At 41.2% G+C, this 23,534-nt stretch overlaps 1 protein-coding gene across 2 annotated transcripts in view; it reads left to right on the forward strand.

Annotated features, from left to right (window-relative positions):
- The first annotated feature begins 79 nt into the window (after nt 1-79).
- ZNF205 (zinc finger protein 205) overlaps nt 80-23,534 on the forward strand; it is a 65,194-nt gene continuing 41,739 nt past the window's right edge. For both annotated transcript variants that reach the window (XM_072634810.1, XM_072634828.1), the window contains exons 1-2: nt 80-2,272; nt 10,352-10,417. The gene's annotated coding sequence lies outside the window, so the exon portion shown is untranslated. The remainder of the gene's footprint in view (nt 2,273-10,351; nt 10,418-23,534) is intronic.

A 23,534-nucleotide genomic window follows, 5' to 3' on the forward strand; every position in this document is an offset into this window, starting at 1 on the left:
CGGAAGGGGGCGGGGCGCGGGGCGGAGTCTGAAGGGGGAGGCAGGGAGGGGAAGCAGGAGGCGGGATGGGAGTGGGGATCTGGAGGAGAGGGAGGAAATGCTGGAGCGAGGCTCAGAGGGCCAGCTCTTTGGGGGCAGGAGCGCACCCGTGAGACAGTGCTGCTTTTCGTACCCGCAACCTGGGCTCCCTGTCTATGCGGTATTTTTATATAGGGTTGGTTTCCTTCGTAACCCTACGGGTTTTATGCGTTTAAAACGATTCCGAGAAGGGGTGCGTAGGCTTGGGCTGACCACCGGAGGCAGCCATGACGCGGAAGGTGAGGAAGCCTTGCCCCACAGTGTACACCGGGGGCTTGGATGGTCCACACGTAGTGCCTCCCCTCCTGCCTCCTTTCTCCCAGCCCAGGGCAGTGGCCTCTGAGCACGTGGCTGCACACTTTACCCTAGAAGGGGGAATGGGGCAGCTGGACCCTGGGGATGAGCCTTTTGTGGGACCTACATCCCAGGACAGGTTTCTGTGGAAGAAAAACATCTTGTAAGCATAGGGTTTTAAACCACACATCTGGTAGAATTCGCAGTCAGCGGCCCCCTGGCTAGGATACTAGGTGTTACACAGGAGAGTAGGCTGGAATGGCAGTAAAGATTGCGGTCAGATGTCAGAATTATACGAGGCATGTGAGGCACGGGAAGCATCCGTGAAGGCGCCCATGCTTGTGCAGGAGCAGGGTGATGGGGGTGGATTGTGGGGTAGATGCTTCCTAGGAGAGGCCATTCCTAACACTCTCTTGACTTTCTTTTCAGAGGCAGATCCTGAAATTCCCAGGCTCAGCATTTCTGACACCGCTTGCACAACCCTTGCTCAGAAATAGTCACAGATAATCTTGTCCAAATCTGTTTAATCCGTCGCATAGAAATGTTTTTCATCTTGACCCTAGTGTGTTTTTGGTTGTGTGGGATAGATAGATCAGTGGTAAATCCTCATAGCTCACGGTCAAGTTTGTGTTTCTGTCCTAGCCAGTCCCTGTGATATTTTACAACACTGATTGATCTTGAGAGTGTTCTTCCCCAAATAGTAATAACTCATGTTATTACTTTAGGGTTTTGTAAATTACTTTTGTATATTACTTTAAGGTTTGTAAAATGTTTTTCTCATCACAGCGTTGTAAGATAACGGTGTAAATAAGGCAGCTATTGGACCTGGACCCAGGAAGACCTCTGAGTTCAAATCTGGCCTCATAGGCTTACTAACTCTGCCACCCTGGGCAAGTTCCTTAACCTCTAATTGCCTCGGTTTCCTCAGCTGTAGAATGGGGATAATAATAATTGCACCCCCACCCCCAGGGTTGTTGTGAGGCACACATGAGACAGTACTTATTGGTTCGTTTATTTTTTAAAAGCACTTACCGTGGTATGTGCTATGTAAGTGCTTATTTTCTTCCCCCCAGATGTTTTATACTTCTCATCATAAAGCTGAAAAAATGGAAGCTCAGAGATGTTGAGTCATATAGCACGTGAGTGTTAGAGCCAAGACTCAAACCCGGGCTCCTACAAGTCTGCCATTGTTGTCATTTTTATACACACAAACACATACGTGCACATGTGCACATGCATATATGTGTGTATGTACACACACACATCTATATATACACGTACATATATAACTATGTCTAGACACAGACTCATATATAAGCTAGGGAGGTCAATATAGGCATACCTTCTTTGTTGAGCTTTACAGATACTGTTTTGTTTTGTTTTTTTTAACAAATGAAAGGTTTGTGCAACCCTGCACAGAGCAAGTCAATTGGTACCATTTTTTTCCAGTTCACATTTTGGTAAATCTCACAATATTTCAGAGTTTTTCATTATTATTTTATCTCTGATCAGTGATATTTGATGTTACTATAATAATTGTTTTGGGATGCCTCTGTGTTCATATAAGATGTTGAGCTTAACCATGAATGTTGTGTGTGTTCTGACTGTTCCACTCATGGGCCTTCCCTCATTTTCTTCTCTTTAGGCCTGTCTATTCCTGAGACAAAACAGTATTGAAATTAATTCAGTTATTAACCCCACAGTGATCTCTAAGTGTTCAAGGGAAAGGAGGAGTCAATCGATGCTGCAAACTTCATTGTTGTCTTATTTTAAGAAGTTACCATAGCCACCCCACCCTTCAGCAAATAACTACCTTGATCCATCAGCAACTATCAACACGGAGGCAAGCAAAAAGATTACTACTCACTGAGGGCTCAGATAATGGTTACATTTAATTAAGGTATGTACATTTTTAAAGACATGATACTATTGAACACTTAATAGATTACAATATAATGTAAACATAACTTCTATGCTCTGGGAAACCAAAAAATTCCTCTGACTCACTTTATTGCATTGGTCTGGAACCAGAACCAGCAATATCTTCACGAGGTATGTCTGTAGTTGGACTGGAGGAAGGAGAGCAATCCAGGCTTGGAGGATAGCCCGAGAAAATGTCCAAAAGAGATTTTGGCTCTCATTCAGATCTTGTTGGTACCTCTTGGGGGTTGTTGTGTTCATCCTTTGTTCCCGAAGAAGACCATGCCATCAGAGAAATGATGACATGACTTGCACTTGACTTTGTTTTGAGCGAGGGAGGGCTGTGCAGGTCACCAGCCTCACTTCTCCTCCAGAGTCATCTGAGTCCAGTGACTAGATATGGAGATGGCCCAGGATGCAATGGGAGACCTTGGTCCCTTTAGGCCAAGGTCTATTTAGGCACTCACTTAGGGTGAGGTAAAGCCCATTCAGTGAATAGACCTGTTTAAGAAGTCACCTCTTGGGGGTAAGGTGTGTAAGAAGACTGGAAAAGTAGGGAGGGGCCTAGGTTATGACAGGGCTTTGAAAGTCACATAGCATTTTGTATTTGATCCAGGAAGTAATATAGAGCCACTGGAATTTATTGAGTAGGGGTGTGTATGTGTGTGTGTGTGTGTGTGACATGATTAGACCTGTGTTTTAGGAAAATCACTTTAGTGACTGAGTTTAGAATGGATTGCAATGAGGAGAGATTTGAGTTGGGCAGATCCACCAGCAGACCACTGCAGGACTCAAGGCATGAGGTGATGAGGTCCTGCACCAGAATGCTGTCAGTGTCAGAGGAGAGAGGGGGGCTTATTCTAGTGATGTTGCAAAGGGCCTTGGCAACAGCTTGGAAGTGAGAGATAAGATACAGTGAGGAGTCCAGAGTGAGAGGGATTAGGAGGATGGTATTGCCCAGTGCAGGAATAGGGAAGGTAGGATGGGGTCAACATTTAAGGGGAAAGAAAATGAATTCTGTTTTGGACATACTGAGTTTAAGATGTCTATTGGACATACAGTTTGAGATGTCTGTTGGAGATGGGAGTTTGGAGGTGAGGGGATAGGTTGGGGCAGGAAAGGTAGACTTGACAATCATCAGCATAAAGATGGTAATTATATCCATAGGAGCCAGTGAGTTCACCAAATAGAGGAAGAAGAGAAGCGGACTCTGAGGGACCTCTGTGAGCAGAAGGTGTGATCTGGAGGAGGATCCAGCAAAGGAGACGAAAGGAATGGTCAGATAAGGAGGAGAACCAGGGGAGAGCAGTGTCCTGAAGACCCAGAGAGAAGAGAGTGCCGTGGAGGAGAGAGTGATCAGCAGTGTCAGAGGCTGCAGAGATATCAGGGCGCATGAGGATTGTGGAAAGGCATTGGGTTTGGCAGTTAAGAGGTCATTGGCAACTTTGGAGAGACCACTTTCTGTGGAATGATGAGTTTGGAAGTCAGATTATAAAGAGTTAAGAAGAGAGTGGAAGGAGAAAAAGTGGAGGCACCCATAGTGAAGGCTTTTTTTGAGGAATTTAGCTCCAAAGGGATGAAGAGATATAGGACCATATTTATCAGGGATGGAAGGATTGATCAAGTAAGGGATTTTTCAGGATAAGGGAGACATGGACATGTTTGTGGCAGTAGGGAAGGAGCCAGTACAGTACAGTAAACATTTATTAGTGGCTGCAGAGATGTGTCTTGTTGGGGAACAGCCAGGAAGTCAGTATCGCTGAATCAAACAGTACATGTGGGGAAGTAAGGTCTAAGAAGACTGGAGAGATAGGAGGGGGCTAGGTTATATAGAGAAGGAGAGATTGAAAATAAGTGAAAGAGTGGGGATGACAGAAGGGACTATCTGTTGGAAGAGATAGGATGGAACAGCATTTTGTATTTAATCCTATCCTGGACTCCACAGAAAGCCACCTGGGTTTATTGAGTAGGGGGATAACATGATCAGACTTGCACTTTAGGAAAATTACATTAGTGACTAATGTAGAATGGACTAGAGGGAAGAGCCTTGAGGCAGGCAGACAGACTCGCAAATCCAGGTGTGGGGTGATGAGGGCCTGTACCAGAATGGTAGGTAGCAGTGTCGCTGGAGAGAAGGGCCTTTTGGGATATGATGCTAAGATGAAATCAAGAGACTTGGCAGCAGATAGGATATGGGGGTTTCACTGCTTTCTTCCTTCTCATCTTAGTTTGTTTGAGAAATATAGTCTATATTTCTATAGCATTCTGCTGCTTATCTCTTTGGGATAATGTTACACATATTCGATCACAGTTTTGCCAGACTCAGCGATGAAATGACTTCCCCAGTCACATGGCTGGTAAATGGCAGTAAGAAATGGAATTTAGATCTAATAATTCCAAACATGATACTTTTCTCATTATGTTATAGTACCCCTAAAAAACCAATAATGAGCTCAATTATTGAAAGAAAGAAATCATACTAGTTACAAATGTGAATAAAAAATAATATTTCAGCCAGGTCAGCATGAGAAACTTTAAAAGCCAGATAATTAATGTGGAATTCTATTTTTACCTTCCTATTTGTTCATTAACTGGAAAAGAAAGGCTAGCTTTTCTGTTCTTTTCTGTTTTCAAAATATTTCTGAAATTTCAGAAAAAGCTTCTCTTAATGGATGAACTATCTCAAATATGTCTGATTTATCCACTTGTTTGTGATTTTCCAACATCAGTAAACATTTCTTGACTGGTTATTAATTAATTAAAGAGAGGATTGCTGTGTACTTTTTTGGTCTGGAAAGGGCCTTAGAGATTGCCCAGCCAGCCCCAACTTTATTAGTGAAGTGACTTACCCCTGGTCTCACTGTTGTTGGAGAGAGCTATTCAAGTTTGGGTGAAGAAGTTTGAGCTTGCCTTCCTGGGTATAAGAACCTGTAGGCAAGTTTTATTGAAGAATGATTTTAGTGTGCAGTGGTTTTTAGGAATGGGTTTGTCAAACACTAATTTTTTTGTGTATCCTAGGTTTAATTTCTGAACTCATGTTCCATTGATTTTTTCCCCCCTTCAGTAGCAAGGAGTTTTAAAAAATTACATTATGCTACTTTTTGAAATCTATGGTTACTATTCCCAGTTTTTATGCATTTTTGTCGTTATTATAAAAGGTTTTCATCTTTTTTCATTGATTCTTGTTAGGTGTATAGGAATTCAGATGGTTTTAGTTATATGTTAATAACTTACAAAGTCATTTATTATTACCATTCATTTTTAATTAACTGATTTGGATTTTCTGCTTATATACCTTTGTCACCAGCAAATAGAGATTAACATATATTGCAAGTGTTCTGTTGCTTATTCCTTTCTTTTTCATGTCTCATTTGCCACTGCATAGATTTTTTTATTTTTCATGACTGGCAAGTATTGTCTTTCTGTTCCACCCCACCCTCAACTACTATTTCAAAAAGTATTTGAATAGGATTGGTAAGAGTGGACATCCCTGTTTTATGGCCCCCTTTTTTTCTTTCAACAAGTAAGAAGGCAGCCAGTACTAGGCACTGGGAATACAGACATAAAAAAATCAATAGCCCCTGGTCCCAACAAGTTTATTTATGTCCTAGGAAGAAATGGGGACAACATGTAAATAAATAGAAATTCTATACAAAGTAATTGTGGGGAGGGAAGGGTACTGATAGATCAAGAGAGGTCTCCCATAGGGTAGGAGATGCCACTTGGATTGAGTTTTGGAGGAAGCTAAAATTCTGAGAAGCAACTGAGAGGTATGGCCAGAGAGCATCCATCATAGGCCTGGAGGCTGGTACCTCCCAAGTCTGGGAGATGAGATGTCCCAGCAGGAAAACAGCAAACAGTTGGAAGGCCACTTTGGCTAGAACATTGAGTGTGTGAAGGAGAGGAATGTGTAGTAAGCCTGGAAATGTGGGCAGGAACCAGATTTTGTCGGGTTTGAAATGCCAGACAGTCTTTTGACATGAGTAGAGGTTGTATTTAACAAAGCCTTTCTTTGTGTCTATTGTCATATGCTCATATATAGCCTTTATTTTTCATGGTAATAGGTTATATTGTTATTAAACCATTCTTGCATTAGTCACAAATGCTATTTGTGGTTTTAAAAAATATATTGTTAATTTAATATTTTTGCATCAGTTTCCATTAACAACATTATTCTCTCGTTTTCCTGATCAGCTTTGTTGTTGTTTTTTAGGTTAGGAATCAAACCCATACTTTTCTCATAGAAAGTATTCAATATTTGACCATCTTTCACTGTTTTTAAAAAAAACCTCTCACCATGGTGTAGGGAGTTAGCCTGTACTTTAGATTTGTTGTAACTCTACCTAGGGTGTCCTTGGCTTCACCCACCGTTTCTTGAATGGGCTCCTTCATCTTCACAGTGAGGGGCATGGGAAGAAGCCACACTGGGATGAACCGTTGAGGAAATGGGGATTTAGCATAGAGAACAGATGTCTTGGGGTACGTGTTCTTCAGAGACTTGGAAGGCATCACATAGAAGAGGGAATGGAGGCTGGCATTTAAAGCACTTGAGAGTCTGACTTTTATATAATCTTATATTTTATTTCAGTTTAGTGTCAGTTTTATTTTATGTCACTTTCCTTACCATTCCCTCCATTCCAGTTAAACTGGCCTCCTCCCTTTGACTCCCCTCTCCCCACAGCATCCCATTTTCTGCCTCCTTGGGTTTGTAGACTGTGGCTGGAAGGCCCTCCCATCTCACCTGCCTCCCAGAATTCCCAGCTTCCTGCAGGTGCCAGTTGCTCAGGTCATGCACCTCCACCTCTGGTAAGAGGGGAAGAGGTCGCTCCGGGGGTCCGGGTAGCATTCTCTCTTGAAATTTCTTTGCACATCTATTATCATTACTTGTTTATGTAAGTCCTCCCAAAATAGAATGTAAATTCCTTGAGGGCAGAAATGCCTAGTTCAGTGTTTTGTACATAATAGGTGCTTAATAAGTGTTTGCATTGGAATCAGTCCCGCTTTTGAGGGGTCAAGTCTAGTTAGATTTTCCCCTTCCAGTTTTGTTACTTTTGTATTCAGTTCTTTTGTAGATGAGTATTTCTTTTCATTTTTCAAATTAGCATAAAACTGCACAATTCAGTATTTTGAATACTCAACTTTTTGTTTTGGAGGCTTTGCTTGCTTTCAAGTGCATATCTCTCTGGGAGGACTTTTCAAAGTCTAAATGCTTCTCCATGATCTGTCTCTTGACTTCAAAATGAATATTGACTTTCCTTTTTAGATAATAGTGGGTCCCTGCCTCCTGTCTTCATTTTGCACATGTTGTGTTCCAAGTTTTATGTCCCCCTTTTTTTCTTGAGAGGGGAGCTATAATTATGATTTTTAAAAATCTATATGTAATTTTTGTATGTGAAATCTTTTCACTATAAATGTTATAGTTGAACTGCTATGTGTGTATCCTGGGCCCTTCCTTGCCTGTGTCCTGCACATTCTTTCTATTTGTATTGCTAATTCTGGAATGTGAAAAATTTCCTGGAACATACCTTTCAGTTCCTTTTGTTTTTCTAAATTTTCTGGGTTGGCAGCATACCTGAGATTGCTTGGAGCTGTTTTTCTGGTCTGTCTCTTGAATCTGCATGCTTTATTTTTGGAATTCAGTCAATTAGCAGTCAATTAACACCATTTATTAAATTTCTTAAACAGTCCCAGCCCTACAGGATCTTGGGGAAAAATTCACTGGGTCTCTTCCCTCAATTTAGCAAGCAATTCTGAGCAACACCATTGCATGGCAGTAAATTATATTGAAAAAAATGTGGCATAACATATTCTTTAGTACATTTTATACATTTTCTTCTTTCATTTCTTTGATGCATAGATAGGACTAGTAGAGATATAACTAGGTCAAAGGGTATGCAGTTTAGTAACTTTTGTGGCTTAGTTCACATTTCCTGAATTTCCTAGACCACAGCCCCACCAATTCTACTGATTTGCCCCTTTTCCTCAGTCCCTCCCACGTTTATAAATTTCTTCTGTTATCTTTACCAGCCTAATGACTCAGAATTGTTTTAATTTACATTTCCCAAATTATTAGTGACTTAGGTAATTTTTTTCACATTGGTTGTTGCTAGCTAGCTTGTTCCTATCCTTTGACCATGTATTTATTGAAGAATGGTTCTTAGTCATAGGAATTTGAGTCAATTCCTTATACATTTTGGATTTTAGGCCTTTCTCATAAACTTGCTGCAAAGATTCCCTGCCCTGCCCTTACCTTATTCCCTTCTGATTTTCACTATCTTAAGACTTATTTGTGTAAAAAAACTTTTAAATTTTACATAATCATTTGATATTATCTAGTCCCATAGTTTTTTGTTTTAGACTATTGCAGTGGACTCATAAACAGTCGCTCCCCTTCAAGTCTCGGCACAGTAAGCCTTCCTCCACATGGTGACAAAATGATTTTCCTAAAGCACATGTCCCATTTGTCACCTCTTCCCCCAATAAACTCCAGTACCTCTCTGCTACCACTGGGTTCAAATATAAGTTCCTCTGCTTAATATTTAAAGCTCTTCACCACCTGGCCCCTTCCTGTCTTTCTAGTTTTCCTACATGCTATTCTCCATGAATTCCGGATCTTGGAATACTGGCCGACTTAACGTTCCTCACTGATGTCTTTGTACTAGTTGTTCCTGTGCGCAGAAGGTTTTTCCTCTTTATCTCTGCCTTTTATAGCTCCTGGCATTCTTCAGGGTTCATCTCAAACTCCCCTTTCTGCAGGTCACCTTTCTCTGTCTCCTGCCACCCCCCAGCCATCCCCTCTGAGGTTGTTACCTTCCACCTGTTTTGTATCTCTTTCAGGTGTACATGTTGTCTCCACCTTTGGGACAGAAGCTCCTTGGGGCCAGGGGCTACTTTGGCTCTTTTTTCTATGCCCTGACACTTAGACACTTAATGAATGCTTGTTGATTTATTGCTTGGTTATGATGAAATATTTAACTGGACCTATGAGCTCATCACTGTAGGTATTCCCTCATACAGGACAGCCTTTCCATGCCTTCTCATCGGTCCTCCTAGAGGATCCAATCTACCTAACATACCAGAGAACTTAGCCTGGGTCTCAGTAACATTTCATGGGTACCAGTGCAGTACCAGACTTCCCATCTGTTATCCCGCTTCCTTAGCACTTTGCTTGAAGGGTCTCTGAAGTTCTTTCCAGCTCTAAATCTGTGATTCTTTGGTTGTACATGATGTCTTTCATATTGCTTCTGGGTAACATGCCAAGGCCTATTTATGACCACTGTAGTTTGTACGGGAGTCACTTCCAGTTTTCAGTCTCTGAAGATTGTGGTGTTCTTACAAAAAAAGGAAGGATTTTTTTTTTTTTTTTTAGGGAGAGAATCAGTTTTTGCAGGTGCTTGAGGGCCTGGGGGAGGGACCAAGAATGAGGATGGTAGGAAGAAATGGATACTTGTGGAATATCACATGGAGCAGATCTGGCAGTTGAACCCCTGAGGAAATAGCTTTGTTTAACTGGGAAGGAACATAACAAGAGAAGTCTGGAGAAAATGCAGACAATTAAGAGGCCCTTTGTGGGCCGAAATCTAATGTCTGGAGGAGACCAGATCCTATTTCCATGGCAAGAACCTAAGGCTTATGGAAGACAGAAAAGAATTGCAGAATCAAAGGATAGAACAATTAGAAGGAAACTTGAAAAGGGGATTGTATTGGCACAAAAATATTAGCAGAAATGCTGCAGAAACTAGAGTAATTCATTTAAATGACAGAGGAAAGAGATGCAAGTTATAAGGCCTTAGAAGTATGAAATCGTGCTACGGGAAGCTAGACCCAGGACCTAGCAGACAGCTTTTGTATTTAAAGGGCTCAGATCTGGGGCTGCTCCTTTTAGTTAGCAGGGAATAACAAACTCGAGGAGGCAGGGTTCCAACACGGCCATAATGTTTGCATTTACGTAATGCTTTAAAGCTTGAAAATTGCTTGGCTTATTTGAGCTTCTCTGAGTCTCACAACAACCCAGCGAGTTAAATAGGTATTAACAGGTATGATCATCGCTGTTTTACAGATGAGGCACCTGAGGCACAGAGAGGTTGCATCTTGCCCACAGCCAAACAATGACCAGGTATCAGAGGTAAGACTTGAATCCAGATCTTTCTGACTCCAAGTCTAGCCCACTATGCACTGTGACATAGTACTGTTCCAATCTAGAATACTAATACGTGTATGTGGTACTTTGATTGTTCATAAGCCACTTTTCTCATAATTGGTGAGATAATGTAGGTGTTCCCATCTCACAAACTATGACACTGCTAATGATAGCTGAAGGATCATAATACAGAATCAGGCAGCAAGCATTTACTAAGTGATGATCGTGTGCCAGGCACTGTGCTAAGTGCTGGAGACGCGAAGAAAGACAAAAGTACAGTAAATGCTCTCAGAAAGTATGGAGGATGCAAGTAAGTAGCTAGAAGGTAGTCTCCCAGCAAAGGCACAAGTGATGAGGAAGACTTGAAAAGGCTTCTTTTAGAAGGGGAGATTTGAGCTTAAAGGAACCCAGGAGGTGGAGGTGAAAAGGGAGAACATTCCAGGCTTGGGACACAGGCTGGGGAGATGGAGAGTCATGGTTGAAGTACAACAAAAAGGCCAGTGGGATCAAAGACTGTGGAGGGAGGTAAGATAGAAGAAAACTAGAAAGATAGGAAGGGGTCAGGTTATGAAAGGCTTTAAAGTCTGAACAAGTTTCTATTTGGAGGTGATAGGGAGCCACTGGAGCATATTGAATGGGGGTGACATAGTCAGAGCTGTGCTTTAGGAAAATTGCTTTGGCAGCTGAATGGGAATATGGACTACAGTGGCGAAGACAAGGTATGGAGGCTATTGAAATAGTCCTAGTACAGGTGCTGAGGACCTTGATCATGGTGGTGGCTGTGGGAGTGAGAGAAGGGGATGTCAAGGTAGAAATCACAAGAATTGTGGGTGAGTGTAAGTGAGGAGTCGCAGATGATACCTAGGTTGTGAATGAGTGACTGGGAGGATGGTGACACACAGGAGAATAAGAAGGAAGTTTGGAAAAGGAAGGTTTGGGGATAAAGATGATGAATTCCTTTTGGGATATGTTGAGTTGGAGGTGTTTATAGAATATCCAATTTGAGGTTTCTGATGAGTAGTTAAAGATACAAAACTGGAGGTGTGGAGAGAAGTTAAGACTGAATAAATAGATCTGAAAATCATCTGCATAGAAGTGTTAATTGAACCCATGACAATTTATGAGATCACTAATTAAGAGAGCATAGATGGGGAAGAGAAAAGAGTGCAAAACAAACCTTTGGGGAACACCTGCAGTTAGCGGTCATGACTTGGATGAAGATCCAGCAACGTGGACTGAGAAATGGTTAGATAAGTAGGAGAAGAACCAGCAGAGAGCCGTGTCACAAAAAGGCCGACAGGTGAAAGTAGCCATGAAGAAAGGGTGATTATTGAGTTTATGAAAGATAAGAATTTTTAAAAGACTATTAGGTCTGACAGTTAAGAAGTCATTGGTAACGTGGAAAAGAGCAATGTCAGTTGAGTCATGAGATTGGGAGCCAGACTGCAAAGCATTTAGAAGAGAGTAAAAGTGGGCTGTTAGATGGCACAATGGATAGAGTGTTGGGCCTGGAGTCATGAAGACTCATCTTCCTGAGTTCAAATCTGGCCTTGGACACTAATTATGTGACCCTGGACAGATCACTTACGCCTCTTTGCCTCAGTTTCCTCATCTGTAAAATGAACTGGAGAAGAAAAGGGCAAACCACTCCAGTATCTTTGCCAGGAAAACCCCAAATGAGTCATGAAGAGTCAGACATGACTGAACAGCAGCAAAAATGAGTGGAGGCACCAGTTGTAGATAGCTTTCTCAAAGAGTTTAGCCTTGAAAGGGAGAAGAGATGCAGTCTGACAGCAGGAAGAGTTTAAAGTAAGGAAGTGTGTGGGAAATATGTACGTTTGTAGGCAGCAGTGGAACAGCCACTGGATAGAGTTTGAAGATTAGTGAGAGGGTAGGGATTTTAGAGAAGGCAGAATAGAATGGGATCAAAGGTGCAGAAGTGTAGCTTTTGTCAAGGAGAAGGAGCCCCTCTTTGCATGGAGTGGTATCAGAAGACACCTGAAGGATGTGAGATGAAGAGGGGAGAAGAGGGCCTTCTCAGCAAATGGGTCTTTTTTTTCCAGTGAAGTATTCTATGGGGGCCTAAGGAGGGATGCAAAAGTTTGGGAAAGCCACTGTGGTGAGTGGGATAGTGAATTGATTTGGGAGTATAAAAGGATTGTCTTACTGTATTTGAGGGCCCAGTTGATATTATGTAATGTACATTTGTAGTAGACTCAGCATATTTTCATGATTTTTCTCTTGTTCAGTTTCAGTGGGATGTGAAGGCAGTTAATGGGAGTAATCTAAGGGTGGGGCTAGGCAAGGCATGTTTGATGCCTTGGAGAGGGTGTAGGGGACTCCAGTGAAGACCATAGTATTAGACCTAAATAGTTCACCAAGGGATTCAGATAGGGAAGGAAGGAGACTGTGCAGTGGGGATGGCCTGGGAAAGAACTGAGGTGTAGAGAAATTGGAGTTCCTGGTGAGGATGAAGAACAGAGTGAAGGGCCCTAAGGCAGAGGGGGAAAAGGAAATCATAAAAATAATTATGATCGTGTAAAGAAATTTCAGAGTTGTTGAACATGGAAGCAAAACACTTGTAGGTGATGTCAAGATCAAGGATATGACCATCTCTGTGTGTAGCTGAGGTAGAGTGGAGGAATAGCTTATAAGAATATAAGAATTGAATGTATTGAGGAGTTGGAATTTTTAAGGGACTGTTAATATATCTATTAACATGACAATTATTATATATGGATATATGGACATATAATGTCATATTAATATTAAGGCAGGAGTTGGGGTGAATAAAAAGACTGTGAGCCAGCCGTTAAACCATTAAAGAAGGAAGGAAAATGTCTTGGGGATTGGTAGACAACATGTACCAGAATCTTGGCAGTTGAGTGATGCATTTAGATTAAGTGAACCTCAAAAGAGAAGACGAGAAATGGTAAGAAGAGAGTCTGGAAGTGGCAATAGGGAGAAAGGGAAGAAAAGAAAAAAACCTCTGCTCTCCTGGAGCTTACATTTAAAGAGGTAAACAAGATGCACACATACAGGTATATAGAAAGCACATAGAAAGCAGACGGAAGGTAACTTGCAGGGCAGACCCTAGTGTCTAGAAGACTGGGAAGAACCTTACACTAATGGTGGCCCTTGAGCCAAGTGTTAAATGAAATGAGGGATTCCAAGAGGTGAAGTGAGGACAGAAGAGCATGCCAGGTATGGGGAGCAGCCAGTTGAAAGGGATGGAGATGGGAGATAGGATGGTGAGGAATAGCACAAAAGTTAACATGGCTGGATTGTAGATGGCTTGGAGAGAGCGATGTGTAAATAAGTCTGGCCTTTATCTTGTGTAGGAAATTGATTTTCCATTTAAATTCTGGCCTGAAACAGAGATCTATTGTTAAACCCGATAAAGAATCTGAATTTTAAGTGAAAATATTGATTTTAAAACATTGATTCTGACATGCACGGGAGGAGACACTGTTGGGTAGAAAGTCGTTGGTCCTGTTTTATTCTTTCCCAATCAAATACTTTTTAAAAGTCAATGAACAATGAATACAATGAGGTCTTGCCTCATCTGTCCCTTTCAGTCTGTGTTGTGACTGTTAGCATGTAGTCAACCATAGAATATCATTGTGAAAGCCACCTGTCTGTTCCCTTCTCATACCTTAGTCAGAGATGGCCTGGAGGCATGTGTAGATTGGGAAAACTAGGTTATTCTTTAAAAAGATTTTGTACAGATAGGAAAGTCAGCATATGGGTTTGTAGTTCATATTTTTTTTGCTTATTTTCAGTAGTAGTAACATCCATGTTTTTTCCAAGCCTTCCTCTTTCTGATGTCTTGAGAGACTGTCTTCCCCTCCTCAGCATAGCCCTCCTGTTTGTGTATTTGATTGAGTACAGCTATTCTTCTTCTGTTAGGAGACAACTGTGGTATCTCCACTGGCATGAAATGCTGCCACGTTGTTTCCATTTTTTATCTTAATGTTTTCAGTGTTGTCCTTAATTGCTGTAAAGATAATCTGGCATTAATTTACTATACCTTAAAACTGAGGTTTTTGTTTTGACATAATGGAATGCCCTGGTAATCATTTTTTAAAATGTTGTGCTTAATCCTTATGTGAGGCTCTGGTCACATTTTAACTTTGTCATTGGGCTTAGCAGCAGTGGGAAGTGGTGGTTTTCATCCCAACTATTCAGTTCTGCCTTTGTAGCATGCAAAGCTTTGAAAGCAGCCATACATAAATGAATGAATGTGGACACAAATTCAAAAACCTTCTGAGCTCATTGGCCCACAAAAATAGAAGGTGAGCCAGATTTGACTCTACTGGCCATAGTTTGCCACCTCTGCTTAAGACCAATGTTGTAACTGCTGAGAAAGAGAAGTGGTGGTGTATTGCCCTACTGGGAGCAGAAAGACTGGTCTTTGGAAGAACCAAAGACCTCACAGGGGACCCTGTGACAGCTTTGAGAAGAGCTTCTGGAGGAGCTCCAACTTTTACACATAATCTGAGAATCCATTCAGGTGAGAAACTCTGCTCCTGAGAGGTGTGTGGCATCAGCTTCTGCCAGAGTGCACAGCTCATCTGTCACCACAGAACCTGTAATGGAGAGAAGCCTTAACAATGCAGTCAGTGTGGTAGAAGGTTTAGCCAGTGTTCAGCAAGCTTGAGAGGACCCATACAAAGGAGAAATCGTGCAAGGGTCTTGAGTGTGGGAAAGGTCAGAGCGCTAACCTCATCTACCAGAGAAGCCACACAGAGGAAAAGCCCTATCCTTGCCCTGTGTGTAATGAGAGCTTTGGTTAGAAGGCCCAGCGTGTTAGACACCAAGACAAGCCACATGCCTGTGATGAATGTGGGAAAACATTGGCAGATCACAAGGTACTGAACATACATAAGAGGACCCATACAGACAAGAGGTCATATGTGTCCTCCCACACAGCAGAGTGATCCTATTGCTGTGGTGCTGTGTGTGTGCCAAGCACTTTAGTTTCCATTACTATCTGGCTTGATACCAGAGGAACCACAATGGGGAGAAGAAACCCTACAGCTATGACATTTGTGGGAATGGCTTACGGGAGCACTCAGTTTTGTGGACATACCAGCCAGTACATACAGGTGAGCTACCCTGTCCTTGCCTTGAGTGTAGAAAAAGCATTAGCAGAAGCTCTGGTCTGCTTAACCACCAGCATGTGCACACCGGAGAGAAATCCTACCAGAGCTAGGAGTGTGGGGCTTCAGTCATCATTCCAACCTCAACAACTCAAGAAGATTCAGAGTGATGAGATCCCTCCAGAGTTTTTGAAGGCCATCTATCCTTTCCTCCAAAATAATTTGTTATTAGCCAAACATCACCCAAGTCACAGATCTTTCATTTTATAGGAGTTTCTCTCCTGACTCAGTAAGAATTGAGCCAAGTCTAAAACTTTTTATAGTCTGCTACTATTTAAAATGTTTTTAGAAATAGGAATTTTGTTTTCTCTTAAGCAGTGTTAGGAAAGACGTGTATCATCTCTTAGGCTGGGAGCAGAGAGTAACTAGCAGGGAAAAGAGTTGGAAAAAATTAACCAAAAATTACTAAATTGGACATAAATTTTTTTTTTGTTAAATTGTAAAATAAACCTAAATAGATGCAACTTTAAGATAATGTTAGAGTGCAAAAATGTTAGATTATAATTGTTAGTAACATTATTTAAGACATTGATTTGAAATCCATACAAAAATTTCATGTCTTCTTTCTTGCACTGTGCCAAAAGCCTCCTTGATCTTATGGTGTTTCCCATAGATTCCTCTCTTTAGAAAGATTATAGAAAATCATTATGCAAGGGTCTCCACAGTTTAGTTAATCTAGAAAGATTCCTTTAAGTATCAAAAACACTTGATTTCAGGTCTTAAACGTCAGATTTGTATCTTACAGATAGACATTCTTATTAGTAGTAGCATTTAGTGTGTTCAAAGGAGGTAGGATGGTATTAATGGTCTTTGCAACTCTGTATAAAGCATTAAACTCTTTACTTCTCTCTAAAATAAGATTTGTAAAGGCTATATTAACAGAGCAGTGGTTTTCAGTATGGGGAAGTAGTGTATGAGGTACCCAAAACATTACTTCAAATTACTGGAAGCATTTGCAAAAGTTCTGAGAAAAAAAACTGATAAATACAGCAGAAAGCTAGAAGTTATGCTTTGGGATGTCATTGAATCCTGCAGTGATGTGTTAGATTATTTCTCAAATTGGACATGAAGAAAGACAGCAGCAAATAAAAAGTTGTTTTGTAGAAAATGCAAAGGAATAATGTTTGTAAGTACAACAGTAAATATTTGGAATTCAGTTTTATGGACAAGGATACCAGAGCAATGGGAAGACTTGATACTGTTTTCAGTTCCAGATTCATACCAGTCTGGATATTTTGCATTGGCTACTATTAAAACCACAGGCAACATCAGCCATGAAGAGTAGCATTTGTCATTGAATTTATATTTTAAGATTTTAAATTATCAGATGGCATTTAATGACAATTAGAATAACTTATACAGGGGAAAAGGTTATGCAGAATAGAAGTTAGGGTATATTTCTAACTGTGTGTTAACCTAGAAGCATAACAGGCCAGAATTGTTGTGTTATAACTATAATACGTATTTGGAAATGTATTCTCAGTGCGTATATTTACTAAGACAATGAATGTTAAGCAATGTGATCTTTTAAGTGTTAAAGCATGGTGTGGGTTGTATTACAAACAAGAAACATATATAAAAAAGGAAATGAATCTGCATATACCTGTTAAAAAAAAGAAAATAAGAAAAATTCTTCAGTTAGAGAGTTGTGGAGGAAAGAATCATGAGAGAAATTTAAGGAGATAGAGATAGGAAAAACAAAAGAAACCATTTGAGCTGAATATTCTTGGACATAGGTTTCTGAGCACAGCCTTTGAATGTAACAAATATTTATTAATCCTTTATGATGCAAAGTTCTTCTTTGGCACTATGAGAGTTAGGTAGAGAGTAAAGCACAGTCCTTTCCTCAAAGGGTTATAGTCTAGTAGGACAGAAGAAATAAGAAATGTCTTTATTCTCTGATTCAGTAAATCATGTGGCCAATGTTAATTGTCAGTGTAGTGTAACATCAGAGAGTCACTGGGATTGAATCAAGTTTCCCAGATGTGGACTGTTGGTGGTGGTGAGGGCCCAGTCCTGGAAGCGTGGGTAGGAAACCTCCATAGACATTTGGTGGGTCTATTTCTAGAGGCTCAAGATGACATTTCAGAGCATGTAGCAGATACCCCACAACTGTTGCCTCTCTCCTTACTGCTTTGAAGAAAAGGTTTCTTGGTTGGTTACTGAATCAGAATGGAGTGCGAATAAAAAGACATTATGAGGCCAAGGTGGTGATACTGTAAATCTCTGACTGAGGAGTGAGAAGTAAGCCAGCTGCCTCTCCTCCTGCTCCTACCCAGGCAGACACATGGCCAGGAGCATGATGCTGGCTCGTCTTCTGTCCCTGCCCAGAGTTTGTTGAGTGAAACTCTTAAGGAGTAACTTGTTTTTGGACTCACAACAGTAGATCAACACAGTAGTTCAGATGCTTTGTTCTGGAGCAAGAGAGAAGCTTGTCTAATTTATATGCTGTATTTAGAAGTGAACTTGATGGGGTGAATGTTTGGTAGTAACCAAATTAGAAACACTTCCCTTACCCAGCCCCTCAGAGGTACCCCTCGAACCCTGAGAGGGAGATATAGCCACCTTTTGGAGACCCGATTTGCCCCTGCTAGTAGAAGTTAGGAATAAGGGCTCCCTGTAGTTTTGCTACATGGAGAGGGGAGTGAAGTGTGTCAGTACCAATGACTAGCCCCCACTCTCGGTTTAATTAACATCACTTAACTTTTACAAAAGGATATTTACTGAAAAGTTACAACAGTCCACCTCCTAAAAGAGAAGTGATGACTCGTGTTATAAATAGAAACTTTTTTTGATATGGTATTTTATTTTGCTTAAATATATATATTTGTTGTAAGAATTTTTCTTTTGTTTTTCCCTCAGTGTGTGAGATGGAGAGAAGGTGGATATTTATTAATTGGTTACAGAATTAAAATCACAAGAACCAGAGTACAAATATTCTCCTACCCCACTCCATCCTGGCCCATATATTCTCTCACTTCTACCATTTCAGTCCTTAGGGAGAATGGTCTCAAATTTTAAAGTAATTGCTACAAAGTATAGTCACTTCTAAAGTCACTCCTGTGCTGAAAAAGACAGTACCTTGGCTACTGGATTGGGTCAAGCAGGGCATTCCTCAAGGTTGCCCTGAGGCACTAGGTTCCGATGCCAGCAAAGCCTGGCAGCTATCACTGCTGTAGCCTGTCAACTGAGATACCCATGAAGTACACTCCCAGCCTGCCCTCCTGTCACAGATAGGGCTAGGGAGGAAACATGATAAAGCTTTATATCCAATGGTATTATTTATTACTTTTGATCCTCTTATAAAGTTGGTAGAGTAAGAAGAGTCATCCCCATTTTAGGAGTGTAGATTTAGAGCTAAAAGGGACCTCAGATGCCATCTAGCTCAATGTCCCCACTTACAAATGAGCAAACTAAGGTCCTAGAGAGTTAAGCAGGTACTTACTGATGAGAAAGTTGGGGTTCATAAAAATGAAGCAAGTTGCCCAATGTCAGAGCTAAGTGATGGTTGAAACCCAGGTCTTCTGATTCTATTTCCTATTTTCTTCTACATCTTCACTGCACTGTACCCCTCCATAATATAAAGTTGAAATGGAGAAAATTCAGTCTGACCTAACTAGAAAAGTGGGCCTGCTATCCCCACCATGACCACTATCACCACCTGCCCAGCTCTCACTGCTAGGGTAGGCCAATCACCCTAACTGAATCAATAAGTTACCTTGAAAGAGAAATAGGAACTGGTATGTGTGAGGTTGGTTAAATCACACTCAGCAGCATCTTTACAGACTAGTAGAGACAGGCCAGGATCCTGAGCCCAAGAACCCCAGGTCCACCTCATCAGCAGTTAAGGATCCTACTTCTAGCATGGTCCTTGTAGCCACCATTGAGGGAAGGAGCCTGCCATGCCAGCCACTGCCCATGCCACCTGCTGCTGCTAAGTAAAGAGCCCTGGCAAAAGCAGCACCCTTCAGACTGCTGGCCCTGATTCCAGCATAGATCCTACCTAAAGCCATAATTCAGAGAAGCAGCTTGTGAAGATGTCATCCACCTCAGGAACTTCGGCAGCTGAAGGCCTGGAAAAGAAAGATCTATTTCAGTTTCAGCAAAACAATCATCTCTTGTTAGCCTTTCATACAAGATGAAAAAATGACAGTTATATGATGTTATTAGTGGATTAGTTACTATGAGACATCTTTGTCACATGACATGGAGCTAAAGCTGGAAGGGATAGTTAGGACACTAGTAGATGTGGGAAAAAAAAGACCACTAAAGTATTTTTCTTAATGCACAGGAAAAAGGAACCAGAAGGAAGGATAGACAAGCAGGAGGGTTTTGAAAGTAAAAAGCAGTATGAAATGGAGATTCAAGGTTTCATATAGGATCCTTCTTTCCTGTTCATATGAAAATGTTCTTTTGGAAGGGCTTAAATTTAGATTTATTTTTTAAAGACTGGAGAAGAGAAGCAAGATCCAAGAGGATCTAGACAGATAAGAGTAATGGACTAATGAGATATCTAATGAGGTAAAATTTAATAGCTACAGATGTAAATATGGTTTCAGAAATTAACAGGTACAGGGCTTGAGCTGTGACTAGATAATAGTTCCACTGAAAAAAAATTTGGAGACTTTAATGAATGCAAGCTCATTGAGTCAAGAGACATGACAGATGTGGGGGGTGACAGTCCCTTTGTATTGGATTACATTTATTTTTTTTCTCCAAATTTATTTATTTGCTTTCAATTTTCAGCAATCACTTCCATAAGTTTTAAATTTTCTCCCCTTCCCTTCTCTCTCCTTCCCCAAGATGGCATGCAATCTTATATGGGCTCTACATGTACATTGTTACTAAACACATTTTCACATTAGTCATGTTGCATAGAAGAATTAAAATGAATGGGAGAAAGCATGAATAAAACTAAACAAAACCAAACATAACAAAAGAGAAAAAAGTCTGCTTTATGTGGCATTCCTACACTATAGTTCTTTGGATGTGGATGGCATTTTGCATCATGAGTCCTTTGAAAATGTTTTAGGTCCTTGCATTGCTGTGCATTGCTGTGAAGGGATAAGTCTATCAGAAACAGTCTTCGAATACTGTGACTGTTACTAGGGCAACTAGGTGGAACAGTGGATGGAGCAACAGTGCAGGAGTCAGGAGGATCTGAGTTCAAATCTCACCTCAAACACTTGATACTCACTAGTTGTGTGACCTTGGGCAAGTCACTTAACATCAATTACCTCATCCTGGGTCATCTCCAGTCATCCTGATGAATATCTTGTCACTGGATTCAGATGGGTCTGGAGGAGAAGTGAGGCTGGTGACCTGCACAGCCCTCCCTCACTCAAAACAAAGTCAAGTACAAGTCACGTCATCATTTCTCTGATGGCATGGTCTTCTTCGGCAACGAAGGATGAACACATCTGTTACTGTGTATAGTGTTCTCCTGGTTCTGTTCACTCAGTATTAGTTCATGTAAGTCTATCCAGGTATCTCTGAAGTCTTCCTGTTCGTCATTTCTTATAGCACAATAGTATTCCATTACATTCATATACCACAACTTGTTCAGCCATTCTCCAGTTGATGGGCATCCCCTCAATTTCCAGTTCTTGGCCACCACAAAGAAGGCTGCTATAAATATTTTTGTACACGTGGGTCCTTTTCCCATTCTTCTGATCTGGGATACAACCCTAGAAGACGTATTGCTGGGTCAAAGGGTATGCATATTTTTATAGCCCTTTGGGCATAGTTCCAAGTTGCTCTCCAGAGTGGTTGGATCAGTGCACAGTTCCATATGTTGGGTTACATTTAGAGGTAGGTAGGTGGCATAGTGGATAGAGCACTAGGCCTGGAGTCAGGAAGAGCCGAGTTCAAATGTGAACTCAGACACTTACTCGCTATGTGACCCTAGGCAGGTCACTTAGCCCTCTTTGCCTCAGTTTTCTCATTCATAAAATGAGCTGGAGAAGGAAATGGCAAACCACTCCCATATCTTTTCCAAGAAAACCCCCAATGCAGTCACAGAGTCAGACATCACTGAACAACAATACATTGAAGATAGAGTTCAGTTCTGAGGGCCATGTTTTAGAAAGTGCCTAGACCAGCTGGAACTCAATCAGAAGAGGGTTATCAGAATGCTAAGACTAGAGACCATGCCACATGAGGAGCAGTAGAGCTTGGAGAAGACATAAAGGTGACTGTTCATTTCGACAAACATTTCTAGTACACATAAGGACCAAAGTGACACTTAAGTTCTTCGAAGAATCTATGCTATCTTTGAGTGCCTAAAGGGCTGTCATGTGGGAACACGGATTAAACTTTTTTGCTTGGTCTCAGATGGCAGAACTGGGAGCAAAAGATTGAAGTGGAAGAGAAGCAAATTTAGACTTGATGGCTTTTAGGGAAAAAATCCCAACAATGAGAACTGTGCACACATTGAATGGACTGCCTTGGGGCTGGTAGATTCACTGCAGGTCTCTAAGCTATGGCTGGTTGCCCAATTGTCAGTGACACTGTGGTGGGCCTTCTTGGTCGGGTATGTATTGGACCAGATAGAAGACCTGAAGTCTGTCACAACTCTGTGATTTTGTTGTTAATCTCCAGCCCATGTTGGAATACATGAGCCTCATAAGGGATAGTCCAGAAACAGTTTTCTCCTTTGTGACTTCCTCTTTATAGGAACTCCCGTGGCTAAACCTACGTAGGTATCCTAAATTGAGTTACAAAGAGCCCAGGGAGCTAGATGGCTGTTTTCCCCAGGACAGGAATAAAATAAAGATCAACTGGAGAGCAAGGTGGCTGCTAGGAAGTTTGGGAATGAAAGGCTCCCTATGTACACAGCCTTCCTTTGTGGCTTCTCCTACCAGCAGGTAGATTTAGCCTGTGTTGTGTTTATGCTGAAAATGCAGGGAAGCCTGTAGTTCTTGGTACCAATTGTCCCCTGACCTTCACTAAGTCATCAAATATTTGTCAGGAACTAGTTACAAATGTAGATGTGGATTCCCTAGGAGTGTATATCCTGGGTTAAAGATAAGGAAGTTGTAAGGGGAATTCAAAAAAAAAAAGAGCAGAAGTGGAGGGGCTTAAGAAGATAAAGCATTTTTCAAGCTCTTACTATGTACTAGGCATGTACTAAGCGCTGAGACTACAAATAAAGGCAAGCAAAGCAGTCCTTTTCCTCAGGGAGGTTAGTTTCTAATGGGGGCAGATACCGTGTGAAGGGGAGCTAGGAAGGTTCTTGTATGGAGGCGGGGTGGGGGTGCATATGTGGCAAGGTTTGGAGTTAGGCAGGAAGAGACTGAGAAAGCTGGTGTGGGGCAAGATAAGATGAGAATTCATCTGTGGGAGGTTAAAAGAGGGAGTAAGCCTTGATTTTCTGCTTTGACTCAGCAGGTCTCATTTGGACTTATGGTATTTTCTCTTTCCAGTCTTCCACCCCATGACTTAGCTATAAAATTTATTTTAGAAAAATTATAGGAGGCATCTTTTTTGTTTCAGTAAGTGTAGATCAGTGTCCCTATTTGACATGTGAGTTTACAGTATCCAAGACATATAATTCCCTCTTGTGATTTCTTAAATCATGAAAGACTTTGAATTTGGTTTACCCTGATGGTAGCCCAGAAGTGAGGAAGGGCTAGAAAAATTGTGCTTCTTAAGCTCCAACTTCCAATGAGATGGTGACTGTTTTCTGCTGTTTCCTTCATTTCCAGAAGACATGAAATACTGTAGTGAATAAATAGTGTTTCATTTGTCCTCAGGATGAATTGGTCTCTGGCATACAATCAGTCTCCTGTTCATCCTCTCCTTAGTCTGGCTACCTTTTTGTTTCTCCTGGAGAGTTGTTTTTCCTGCTTTCTCCTGGAGGTTGTTTCCTGTTGTGTTTTTTCCTCAAGTTTAAAATGAGAATAATGGGAATTGCAGATGAAAAACCACAAAAGGGTCTT

The sequence above is a fragment of the Notamacropus eugenii genome, chromosome 1 (genome assembly GCF_028372415.1).
Source record: "Notamacropus eugenii isolate mMacEug1 chromosome 1, mMacEug1.pri_v2, whole genome shotgun sequence".
Classification (NCBI taxonomy): Eukaryota; Metazoa; Chordata; class Mammalia; order Diprotodontia; family Macropodidae; genus Notamacropus; species Notamacropus eugenii.